The 13373-nt window shown below is 31.6% G+C and overlaps 1 long non-coding RNA gene across 1 annotated transcript; it reads left to right on the top strand.

The window, feature by feature from the left end:
- Positions 1 to 11308: 11308 nt before the first annotated feature.
- On the top strand, positions 11309 to 12784 carry LOC140174623 (uncharacterized). The gene is made up of 3 exons (XR_011864360.1): positions 11309 to 12288; positions 12382 to 12418; positions 12601 to 12784. It is a non-coding gene; the product is annotated as an uncharacterized lncRNA (long non-coding RNA).
- Positions 12785 to 13373: the final 589 nt, after the last annotated feature.

Below are 13373 nucleotides of genomic sequence, written 5' to 3'. Positions count from 1 at the left end.
AAGCTCATCCTCCATAGCCTTAATCCAAGATGGGTCACTAAGGGCTTCCTTGACATTTTGAGGCTCCATTTGTGAAAGAAGGGCAATGTTTGAACCTTCATTTGCCTTTCTAGTGGAAGACCTAGTTTGCACTCCATGAGAGACGTCCCCAATGACAAATTCCTCAGGATAATTCTTTAAGAACCTCCATTCACGAGGTCTAGTGGACTTGGAGGCAGATTCGGTCACCAATGGAATCTGTATGCTGCTGTCTGCAGAATTTCCTTCAGGTTCATGAGACAAAATGGAATTGTCTCTTGAATTTTCAGCATTTGCTGTTTCTGGTTCAGCTTGTCCAGAATTTTCTTTTCCAAGATTCTGAGCTGATTCATCATCCTTTTGAACTTGATTTCCTGCATCACCATCTTCCAAAATGCTTTGCACCAAGTTAGTATCACAAAATGTAACATGTATGGACTCTTCAATAATTCTAGCATCTTGATGATAAACCCTATATGCTTTACTAGTTGTGGAATATCCTACAAACAAGCACTCATAGGCCTTTGGATCAAATTTTCCCAAATTTTCTTTGTTATTTAAAACAAAACATTTGCATCCAAAAATGTGCAAGTAATCTAAGTTTGGTGGGTAGCCTTTCCAAAGTTCATAAGGGGTTTTCTTCAAAAATTTCCTTATGATTGTTCTATTCAAAATGTGGCAAGCTGTGTTAACCGCTTCAGCCCAAAGGAATTTTGGAACATTGCTCTCACACAGCATGGCTCTTGTCATCTCTTGTATGCTTCTATTTCTTCTTTTCACAACACCATTTTGTTGTGGCGATCTTGGACAAGAGAAATTGTGAGATATTCCAAATTCCTCACAAAAGGATTCAAACAAATTATTTTCAAATTCAGTTCCATGATCGCTTCTTATAGAAGAGATTTTCAAATCCTTTTCATTTTGAATCTTCTTGCAAAAAGGTTCAAAGACCGCAAAGGCTTCATTTTTGTGTGCAAGAAATAAAACCCAGCCAAACCTAGTGTAGTCATCCACAATTACTAAACCATAATGTTTACCACCTAGGCTTTGAGTTCTTGTTGGACCAAATAAATCAATGTGTAGCAACTCAAGTGGTCTTTTAGTAGAGATGTCTTCCTTTGGTTTAAAAGAACTTTTTGTTTGTTTTCCCATTTGGCAAGCATCACAAGTGATGTCTTTGTCAAACTTAATCAAAGGAAGACCTCTTACTAACTCTTTCTTTACAAGTTTGTTTATTTGAAACATACTTGCATGGCCCAATCTCTTGTGCCACAACCACTTTTCAGATTCTTTAGAGTGAAGACAGGCTACATTTTGATCCTTTAGTTCATCAAGAGTAAGTCCATACATATTATTGAAACGCTTGGCAACAAACATCACTTCATTTGTTTTTTCATTAACAACACAACATTCAAGTCTTTTGAAAACTACTAAATATCCTAAATCACACAGTTGGCTAATACTCAAAAGATTGTGCTTTAAACCACAAACTAGAAGCACATCATCAATGAAAGTAGATTGCTCATTACCTACTTTTCCAACTGCAATGATTTTACCTTTGCCATCATCTCCAAAGGTCACAAAACCTCCGTCATACTTATTTAGTTTGATGAAGTAGGTTGACCTTCCAGTCATGTGCCTTGAACATCCACTATCCATGTACCACATGTCCTTTTTATTCTTGGATGCTAGGCAAATCTGCATGATGAGTTTCAGGTAGCCTTAGGTATCCAAATTAATTTGGATCCTTTGAAGTTAATCCATCTTGGTTGCCCAAGTGCATTGAAATCACAAACAACATTGTAGACCTTGTTTCCTACGACTCTCTTTTCAATGAAGCATTGTGCATATGAGTGACCAAATTTTTTGCAATTAACACAATGAATTTCTGGTGTGTGTCGCTGAAACTTAGGTGAGTTAAATTGCTTGAAGTGATTAAATGGTTGAAATTTTCTGGTTTTTTTGGGAAGACACATTTTCTTTAACAAATCGATTTTTGTTATAATTGTTCCTCTTTGCAAAACTGTTTTCACCAGAATTTTTAGAACTCTTTTGATTTTTCGAAAATGAGGTTTTGTTATAGAAAATTGGTTTCTTAAAAGCAGCCTCATTTTTCGAAATATAACCCAAACCTGGCCGGTTTGAACTCGGACCAGTTTTTGGTGAAATTTCAGCTTTATTTGTGTATTCTTCATCAGAATTTTCTTCACAAGTTGAAACATATCCGATACCTGATTTGTTTGGTATGGATTTAGTATTTGATGAAGAGGCCACAAATTTCATAGAGGAAGTGTTGGAAATAGCATCTTCCTTGGCTATGTAGCCTAAACCAGATTTTTCAAACAACGGTCTTTGACTTGCAAGTAATTTGTCCAAGTTACTAGAACCTTGAGCAAATTTTGCTAAGTCACCATTCAGCCTTTTAATTTTGTTATTTAATCTTTCATTTTCAGCAATTAACTCATGTGAGGGATCCACAATGTGCTTTCCTTTTAATTTTTCAAGTTCAGATTTTAGAAATCTGTTTTCTTCAATGATGTCTAAAGCACATTCAGTTTCCTTCACTTTTTCTTTTAAAAACTCATTTTCAGCTCTTAACACATCTCTTTCAGATCTGCATTCATTGTATTTGTCAAGCAGTTTTGAGGTGTTTGAGGTAAGATCATCAATAATAGCATGCAAGTCCTCAATGGTCAAATCATAATAGTTTACCTCATCGAGATTGTTGTTTCCAGCCATGAAACAGTCCTTGTCATCTCCTTCAGATTATTCTTCTTCATTTGAGTCATTCTCAAGATCCTCCCAAGCTGCCATGAGTACTCTCTTCCTTTCCTTCTTTCCTTTGTCCTCCTTTTTGAGCTTTGGACAGTTTGACTTGAAGTGTCCAACCTCCTTGCAATGATGACATGTCACCTTGCTCAAGTCTATCTTGTGCTCCTTTGAACTTGAGCCCTTGTATTTGCCTTTGCTCTTCAACATCCTTCTAAATCTCCTAGCAAAAAACAAAAGCTCGTCATCTGAAATACCATCACTTGACTCACTCTCTTTCGGTTCTATTTGTGACTTAAGGGCTATTCCCTTTTTCTTTGAGTCTGTGTTTGTGTGTGTGGCTTCATAGGCAAGGAGTTTTCCTCTCAGCTCATCATAGGTTATTGGACTTATGTTGTTACTCTCGGTTAGGACAGTGGCAGTGTTCTCCCACTCTTTTGTGAGGCTTCTAAGGAGTTTTCTCACCAAGGTTTGTTCTGCATAGTTTGTACCCATAGCATCAAGGTTGTTGATTATGATTGAGAATCTCTCAAATGCTTCATCAATGCTTTCTCCATCCTTCATGCTAAACATCTCGTACTCTTTTCGCAGCATATCAATCCTCGTTTCTTTGACTTGTTTGGTGCCTTCATGTGTGACTTGGAGTTTTTCCCAGATTTCTTTGGCTGTCTTGCATCTAGACACCTTCCGATACTCTTCAAAGCTGATAGCACAGTGAAGAAGGTTGATTGTTTTAGCGTTCAGCTCTATCTTCTTCTTATCATCTTCATTCCATTCAGCTTCTTCTTTTGGAGTCACCACTCCATCAGCACTTGTTTTTGTTGGGATCTTTGGACCGCTCACAACGATCTTCCATAGGTTGTAGTCAATGGATTGGATGAAGATCCTTATCCTTTCTTTCCAGTAGGAATAGTTCTTCCCGTTGAAGAAAGGTGGTCGGTTGTTTGACTGACCTTCAGTGAGGGTGTAGGCAACTGTGGTTGTGCCCAAGTTGTTCGCCATTGGATCTTTGCTCCAAGCGGTTAAGCTTGATTCTTGAGACCTTAGCTCTGATACCAATTGAAGGTTGTGGTAGGCTTAGAGAAGGGGGGGTTGAATCTATGCCTTCCTTTGATTTGCTGTTTTCACCCTTTTTATTGCAAAGTTACAAATCTGATTCTGTTTGAACTCAGCAGCGGAAATTTATGAGACAAATTATTTTTGTCTCATGAATATCAGAAAACAGAACATGACAGAGAAGAAAAAGCTAACACCAGCATATATCCTGGTTCGGTTGCTTTGTGCTATGCAACCTACATCCAGTCTCCTCCACAACTATGGAAGAATTTCACTATAGTTAACAGTATTACATACACCAATTTCACACTCAAGTTCTAACCTAACTTGACATTGGCTATGCTAACACTCAACTATTCACTCTTAGTGCTAACCCAACTAAGAAAGGGATACCAAACAGGTACAAGATACAAGACACTTAGCTAACCTAAAGAAATCTGAAAATAACTCTAGGTTTTTCTCTCAAGTGTTTCACTCAACCTTTTTCCACTCATGGCTTTTTCTTGAGCTTTCTCACAATGCCTTTTCTCACAAGAAATTACAGAAAGATAAACTTAGAAAAGTACATTACAAACAGTAAAACATGAAGGAGATTGATTTCATCAACAGCCTCTAAGCTATGTGAAAAACCAGCTTTGCAAACCTCTGAATTTGTTCTTCAGTGTTGGCAGAATGCTTCTTTGATAGAGAGCATTGTCCAAGTAGAGGAACTTCACAGGGAATACTTCACAGAACACAACTCTCAAACTCTGGTTTTCTCTCCTTAGTTCTGAATGAGCAGGAAGTCTTCTTTTATTCTCCTTGCATGTTGCTGGGATCTTCTCCCAAGGTCAACTTCTTGAGCTGTGTGCTTCACCAACTTACCACGTCACTTTTCCAGTTAATTCCCAAATTAGAAATTTGAGTCTGACTTTTTCTTGCTTGACCGAAAGCCTCAGGGAAGCAAAGAAAATTATTTTCAATGGTGAACCCAGATCTGAACCCTTAAGATACTTCTTGGTCCCCAAGAAACAATCTTGACCATTGATGTACAGTAGTGGTGAACAGAGATTGCTTTCTTCATTTGTCCCAAATTAGGGATTTCCAAGCTGTCTCCTTTTTGCTTGACCGAAGACATTTGAGCAGTATAAACAAACATTTTCAATGGTAATCCCAGATCTTGGCCATTGAAAAACAACTTGGTCCCCAAGACACATATATGACCGTAGATGCACAGCAGTGAAGATCAGAGAACACTTTTTCCATTTATCCAAAAATGGTAAGCCAGAAGATTTGAGATGAAGTGAAGAAAGTAAGTTGCATGCAAATGGAAATAAATCACCTTTTAATTTCTAACTCAACTTGATGGGTGATTAGATCTTTGCTTTATGATTAAGCTTTCTCTTTCTTTCTTCTCTGATAAAAGTAGCAGGAGGAACACAGCTCTCTTTCTAATATTTTGTTGCTGACCGAAGCAATAAGAGAGAGTGAAGACTTCAATCTTATATGAGAAGCTAGGTGGGATCAACTTGGGTAAGCATTTCGGGCTTGGGTTTGCTTTCTTCATATTCAGCCCGTTGGTTTCTTTGGCTTTGTTTCTTTTGGGTTCCACTTGACTAACCAGCCCATTAGCCTTGATGTTTTATTTTTATTCCATTTTGGGCTGCTAGACAAAGTCTTGACCTGCATTGTTTAATAAATAATTAGTAACATATCATTATTAACACTCCACACTAATTATTTATTTTACCCAAAAATAATGTTTGTCATCACTAATTAATTTAGTTAATTTCTTAACTAAATTAATTAGTTAAGAAATTGAGGAGTGCTATGTGATATTGTTGCAATTGGATATTGTGATATATGTTGGTGCTATGTTGCATGAAAATGAGTATGTATATTGAAATTTTAATTGAGAATTAGATGTATGAATATTATAAATTGTGTAAATTGGGCCGCAAATCGTGATAAGGTGAAGAAAATTCCTATGTGGTAAGTTGATGTAAGTGTTGTGAATTATTGTATGAGAATGAATTGATTGATTATGGGGTGATTGGGAATTTGGATATTTGAATGGTGTATGTTGTTGATGAAAATGGATATAATTGATAAAATAGGATAAATAAATTAGAAGTAGATTAACTTTGGCTTGGAAGGGTTGAAGATTGATGAATGAGTGTTTAGAATGTGTAGAAAAGGTTTTGGAATAGTTTAGGAGTGAATTGTATTGAGAATTGAGGGAATTGGAAAATTTTGAGAATTTGGTAAAAATAAATTTTTAACTAACTTCGACGGATTATAACTTGGCGCTTGAAGTTTCAAATTGAGTGAATGTTATTTTAAATTAAAGTTTGTTAAAAGATATTTAAAATCATCTAAAGATGAAAGAAAACAAAATTTTGTAGAAGAAGTTATCAGAATTTGAATTTTGGGGGTTTAAAATTGAATTCTGCAGATATTGCAAAAAATTGAAGTCATGCATACACGTAATAGGTGAAATAGAAGTGAGATGATTTCGTGCGAATTTTATGCTCACGCACAAAATAATGAAAACCAAAACTCAGCACACAACAAAATAAGTTCAAAAATCATGGCACGTTCCAAGAGGGGACCATCGGACAGGCCAAAGAAAAAGGAACCATTCAACCACCACATGCAACCATAGAGAACTGGAAAGACCCATAAGCCAATTTGGGATTTGAGAGGCAGAAGAAGAAATCAAGAACAGATACGAAGAGTGATTTGTGAATTTCATTTACATTTATTTACATCAAACAAACCATTAAAATCAATTGAAAACAACAATGGTCAATAACACATGTATTAAACGGGAATATGTTGAATAAAATAAAAGCAACATTGCACAATAACACATGTATTGACAAACTGGATCTGCTTGGATATGTTGAATAAAAGCAGAAAAATTGAAAACATCAATTTTTAGCAAAACGTGCACTGAAAATATGGACAGAATAAAATAAAAAAAATAAAAAATATCAGAAAATAAAAGGTTTAAAAAACTCAAGAATAAAGGAGGGGATGCCACATCAGCAGTTAAACCATCGGGTTTTAAGATTTAACTTATGATTATGATGATTATGATTTAACTTGAATTACCACCTTACTTTACGTAGAAAACTAGGGATGAAAACATAAATTAAAGGATCCCGCTAGGGAGACAATGGACTATTTGTACAATGTATACAATGGCTATTAAGTTATGAAATGAACATCCCCTATACTTTATGACAAGAGATTGTGTAGTAACCAAATCTACTAAGAGCAAATTGAAAGAAATTCATGGACAGAGTATGAAAATGACTATTAAGACTAACAAATAATATATATGGCATTGTTTACAGCAATGTATGATGAAAAAGTATCTCATGTTCTTTTAATGTATGGAATTATGCAGGGTATACTCATGTAGCTGAGAATTTAAGAGTTTAACTTAACATATTCTTCAATATGCCGTGCATGTAATGTAAGTCTTGCCTGGCACACAGATTGTTTCAGCACTTAGTCATATTCTTTTAATGAATGATTTGCTATTTGTTATATCTTTATTCTATGACTTGGTGTTCTGGTATGATAATCACTTGGTACACAATTATTATTAGCATAATTTCATAATGCTATATATGCAATGGAGGGAGAAGAGAATTGATATAGATTATACATTAAGAATCACATTTTTTGGGTATATATAAATTGATGATCATATCAGTTAAAGAATAGAATCATGGACCGAATCAGATAATATTCATGCATGATGAAAATTTATATTTGGTTATATAGTATCTATCTATCAATTAATATGCAATTTATTTTAAATGGAGTTTAAGTGTCTTTCTTTTTACATGAAAAATAAAGTATAAGAAGCCAATGTTTTTTATTTTATTTCAGCCAATCTTTTTCTGTTTCCTTTTAAAATAACTTTTTTCTTCCATATTTCTATATATGAATGTGGTACAGGAAGAAGAGATGAATGGAATGAAAAATAAATGAGAGAAAAAGGAAATTGCAAAACATTGATAGGAATTGTATATTAAAAATTGTTCCTTGAATTCTTTTAATATATAGAAATGATTTTAGGGAGATTGTATAATGGTAAATAAATCATTCAGGTCATTGCAATTGTATGCTTTTAGGATCTTTGAACACACTTTATATTAAAGATATTTAAGTACAAATCATATATAAAAGTGATTTTTTTTAGAAGTCATGGCTGGACCGTGTGATCTTCTTTTATAAGATTTGATGCTGCTATAGTTTGGGTAAAGGATGTATGTTATGGAAATTAAATTATATTGAAGTCTTGATCATAATGTTTTGTTAGAACTTGATCCTGTGACTTTTGACTCATAATAGAGACCTACAGTGTAAGATTAGGAAAGAACTGCTTGGATAATCACATCTAGATGTGTTTCTAACTTATATATGATTTGAAGTTAACTTAATTACTTTTGGTATGAGGCATATTGGTGTAAAGCTGAAAGTAGAAGTGGAAAAATAAATGAATGATGTTTTCCTATGTAGAATATTCAATTCATCATCATGCATATGTTTGTGCTTCAAACTGCAAATGCTTCCAATTTAACTTAGGTAGCATATATAGTTAATGGTTTAGTTACCATTAGCACCATTGCCACTTATATGTTGCCTCACCTTGAATTTCAATATGTATTCATGAAGTATTGTTGCTCGGTTGTTTTAAGCGTAAACATGTCAGTCTCTTCTTACAAATCCTATTTTTTCAGTCTGCTTCTCAAGTTGACTTGCCTAAAGATTATTTCTTGCCAAGTTATGAAGATGTATTGTTCATACTTTTGAATTTGTAAATATTGTACCTTTTTTGTTTTATTTAGTTGTGTTCATGTCTTGAGTCTCATTTTCTTATATTTTAACTAGTACTATTTATTTCAATCATCTCATTGTCTAAGGTATTATCATTTTTTAACTGGAATCGTAGTGCAGATTTCTTCTGTAACTGATAGATGCAATTGAAAATAAATCAGATCAAAGCTCTCCAAAGTACTTTTGAAAAAACACAGGAAGCTTGAAGGAAATGGCTCTGCTTTTAAGGTATATCTCTTAGTTTAGAATAACTGTTTTTTTATATAAATTTTAAATTCAGATTGTAAATCTAAGTCTATGTTTTTTATACATTTAAATATAATTCTTAAAAGAAAACATACAAAGTAACTGCAGAAAAAAGATTTTTTTTATTTAATAATTAAGAGAATAATATTTAAGAAGACAATAGTTTTTGTTTTTGACATTACACTTAGTATATGAGCATATAAATAACAAAAAAAAAATGAATAATTGAGGTTTACATATTTTATTGTTCTGTAAAAGCAATAGATCTTTTGCTATGAAAGATGATGAGAGGCTTTGATAATAATTAGTTTTCGCTATAATTTGAGTTTCATTTTAAATTTTTTATATTCCTATCTCTCATATTTTGGATGGAAGATTGCGGTAATAAAACAACTTAAAAACCTTCACAAAGAAAGTTGAACACCTCTAAAGTATTGGAATGGTAAGAAAGTTAATTGCTTAAGTTTAGTAGCTTTATACATGTCTGTTCATTTTGGTTGAGTGATAGTTTGGAATATTTCAAAAAATTGAAAAATATAGTAGCTTTTGAAGCATGCAAACTTGATTAAAAGTCTGAGTTTATGATGGATCTAGCAATTTTTATTCTAAATGTGTTTTAATATTTATTTTAATCTAAAGTATCTTTTAAAATTGGTTAGATGTATATATTAATTATGGTTTAAAATATTTTCTGTACGACATATATGTAAACGAAAGCAATGTAAAATAATTATTGTTGATTTTATTTTATTACTTTGATTTTATTTTATAGATTTATGATATTTGTATAGACGAAGATGATGAAGTATAAATAGTTGTTAGAGTAACACACGTATAAGGTGTGTTTGGGAAACCCGTTGGAAGGGAAGAAGCACGTTTAAATTTCTTGAAAGTTTCAACTTTTAGTTTGGCAAATTTTTTTCTCATAAACGTAGCAAAACCAGCGTTTACAAGAAGCAACTATTTTTAGCTTCTGCGTTTTCTTAACGGACTTTTAGCCATAGATACTAACCTTTTATTTATTTTTTACCAACTTTATCCTTTGTATATGTTATTGTATTATTTATAAAATTCTTGTTATTTCTATTTATATGAGCTCTAATTTTCTATTATTTATTATTTTTATTTTTTTAACCATTTATTTGACATTATACACTTTTATAATCGTGATTTTTATGTATTATGTTTGTTATTATCTTTTTATAATATGATTTATTAATTCTATTAGGTAAAGTAAATTAAATAAAAAAATTAACTGTAAATAATAATAATAGTAAAAAATTATAACATACTAAAAAAAGAGTACTAAAAATACTAAAAATATATTATATAAAAAGATCATTAAGAACTTTTAGATTTGTTTCAATCACTTAATTTTTTTTATTATTTTCAGTACTATCTTTTATAATTGTAATTCTCCTATACTATATTTTAGTGTAATTTTTTATAATATAGATTATGATTCCATTAAAAAAATAAATTAAATAAAAAATTAATCATATATAATAATAAAATCATAAACGTTGGATTTCAAATTAATATTAAGAATAAGATTATTGAGAGTACTAGAATAAGAGTACGATGTAAAAAAATACTAAGGTAACATTTAATACTTAAAAAATGTAACATATTTGATTAAATATTCTTATTTATATATATATATATATATATATATATATATATCTAAAATATATAATTTTTATTTTTATTTAAAAAAATATTTTGTCTATTTTTATATGTTATTTTTATTTTAGTAAGTAAATATTAATTTTATTATAAAATTAACTAATAAAATCTATTTAAATATATAAATTAAAACAATAGGATAATATAAAAAAAAATCTAAGTTGATGTCCATTTTAGTAATTTTTTATCTAAAAGTGATTTTGAATGGTATAAGCCAAACAACATTTATTTTACTATAATCCATTTTGATACAAAAATTACCAAACATAAATCACTTTAACACAAATCTACTTTTGACCAAAATCAAGTTTGCAAAATCAATTTTATGCAAACTCCTGTTTACAAACTGTAATCCAAACACACACTAAATAGTTGTGACTTGTGAAAAAAACTTAGTACAATAACTGATAGTGTAAAAGTCAGCTGTGAATCCTGTGATGACTATTCTTACAAGTTGAAATTAAAGTTGTTATTAATTTTTCACTAAGACTTAAATATCTCCTGTATATATATTAGATATAAGTATTCATATTACTTGGTTTCAATTTCAGTTAGATATAGTTTTCATGCTTTGAATACAATGTGAAGTAGACAAATCCTTGTATGTCTTGATAACATGCTTATTTATTTGAACTATGTGATTTCGAAAAAGTGGACTGTTGATTTCATTTATTTGAATTATGTGATTGTTGTTTTAGATTATGAGTATTTTACTAAAACTTCCACTTTTATTGGTAAGATTGTAGTAAGTTTCCTTTCTAAAATTAGGTTATTTGATTTGGAAATGGTAATATGTGCTCTCCATCTATGGTTCGCGTCTGAGGTGGTAAAATCTAATCAATATTGGTTTTTTTTTTTTTTTCATACTGCAGTTGGAGGTGGTAAAAGCCAAAATTAAGTCTGCCAAATCAAAAGATGAGTTTGAATCTCTTAAATTTACTCAAAAGAATTTGATTTACAAGGTTTGCATAGAAGAAGCCCTGAAGATACTCTGAAAAAGTCAAGTTAGGTTCTCAACTCTAGTTTCTCAGCCATCTCCTTTGATTGGTGTGCTTGCATGATGCATGGTTTTCTGTCATCCAATAGTTTAAAATATGTTCAATGTTGGTTAAATTGGTCTTTTCTTATTGCTTTTATTGCAATCGCTGCCCCTTATTGTAGGACATAAGTTGAATGAATTAAATTGGTTGAAGAGTGTAGTGAAAATGTCAGCATATGACATTTTAATAGGTATGTGACAATTATTATTGGTGTCCAGTGACCAAAATAAACACGAATTGTTAACTAGATTATATGTTAATTCTTATATTTCATCCATCTTCCAGTTAAGGCTGGAGGAGTTGGATTAACCTTAACTGCTGCAAGCACAGTTAGTTATCTTTGCAGAACAATCCTGGACTCCAAGTGACCTAATTCAGGCCGAAGATTTTGCTCATAGAATTGGCCAGGTATTCTCACACTCATTAAGTAGAAAGGAGAGAGTTGTTACTAGTTGCATAACAACATTAAGAAAACAGATAATCTCAAATGAAAAGAACTCTCATATCTAAATTTTTGAGTAACAAAGGCAACATGCACTCTTCTGGTTCTTTGAGTAGTTAGTTCTTGTTTACAGGTCTCATCAGTAATAAATATATACTACCTGTTGGCAAATGATACGGTTGATGACATCATATGGTAGGTTCTGTTATTTCTGCAGTCTTTTGCTGCTTGGTATACCAATTACTTAACATTTATTATGCATTGATGATCTAAATTTTTACATCTTAGGGATGTGGTGCAATTCAAACTGGATAATTTGGGGCAGGTACATTTCTACATCTTCTTGAACTATCATATGTAATGCAAAATGTACATAATGCTTAGTTTCAAGGTTTCTATTCTGGTTTATACTTATATTTTGTCAAGATTTATACTCAAGTAGTATCTGAGAGTTACTGTTTGATGTTTTTGAGAAACCATTCTGAATTTTAGTTATAGAAAAATCAGATGTTAGATGGCCATGAGAACACCTTAGCTGTGTCAAATAATCAGCCATTGAGTAGCCCTGCAAAGCATACGACTATTGAGCATAGCCCTTCAAAGCAGAGAACTCTTGACCAGTTTGTCAGAAGATGTGATAACGTGGATAGGTTATGTAAATATGTATTGGAAGAAAATGTTGATAAAGTCACCCATTAGATTTTAGGTTTCCACTTCTTGTTCTTTACTTTTTGCTCACCTATGTTTTGTTTTAGTCTGGGGTCTGTCCAGAATAGTACATTATCATATATGAATGAAACTTGTAAATTTCTTTACTCCATATGCATGTATTATTATATTTTGTCGAAATGATCATCTTTAAAAGAATAGACTCATAGAAGTGATAGAACCCCTTTATAGCACTTCAGTTAAAACTGACCACCACATTAGCTTATTTTGTTTATGAACATTTCTGATAATGTTACTTTTCTCCCTAAATTCATACAAACATATAATAAAAAAAAAATCATGTTAGGAATGACATTAAAAAAATTAAAAATAACATCATTATTTTCCTTCATCATCATTCTTATTATTTTCTTAACCTAATCAATCAATAATATTACAAAATATGATTCAAATCAAATTTTTAAACAAGAGTCATTCTAACTTTATATGAAACTTCAAAATGTTTCTTTTGACATAATACCTGTGGACTATTAGTTCAATTAATTATTTAAAATGCATCAAGTATTCTGAAATAGAAAGCAGTGAGTTGATCCTTTAATATGATCAGCAGC

This window comes from Arachis hypogaea, chromosome 8 (assembly GCF_003086295.3).
Source record: "Arachis hypogaea cultivar Tifrunner chromosome 8, arahy.Tifrunner.gnm2.J5K5, whole genome shotgun sequence".
Taxonomy (NCBI): Eukaryota; Viridiplantae; Streptophyta; class Magnoliopsida; order Fabales; family Fabaceae; genus Arachis; species Arachis hypogaea.
This window is presented reverse-complemented; position numbering and strand designations above follow the sequence as displayed.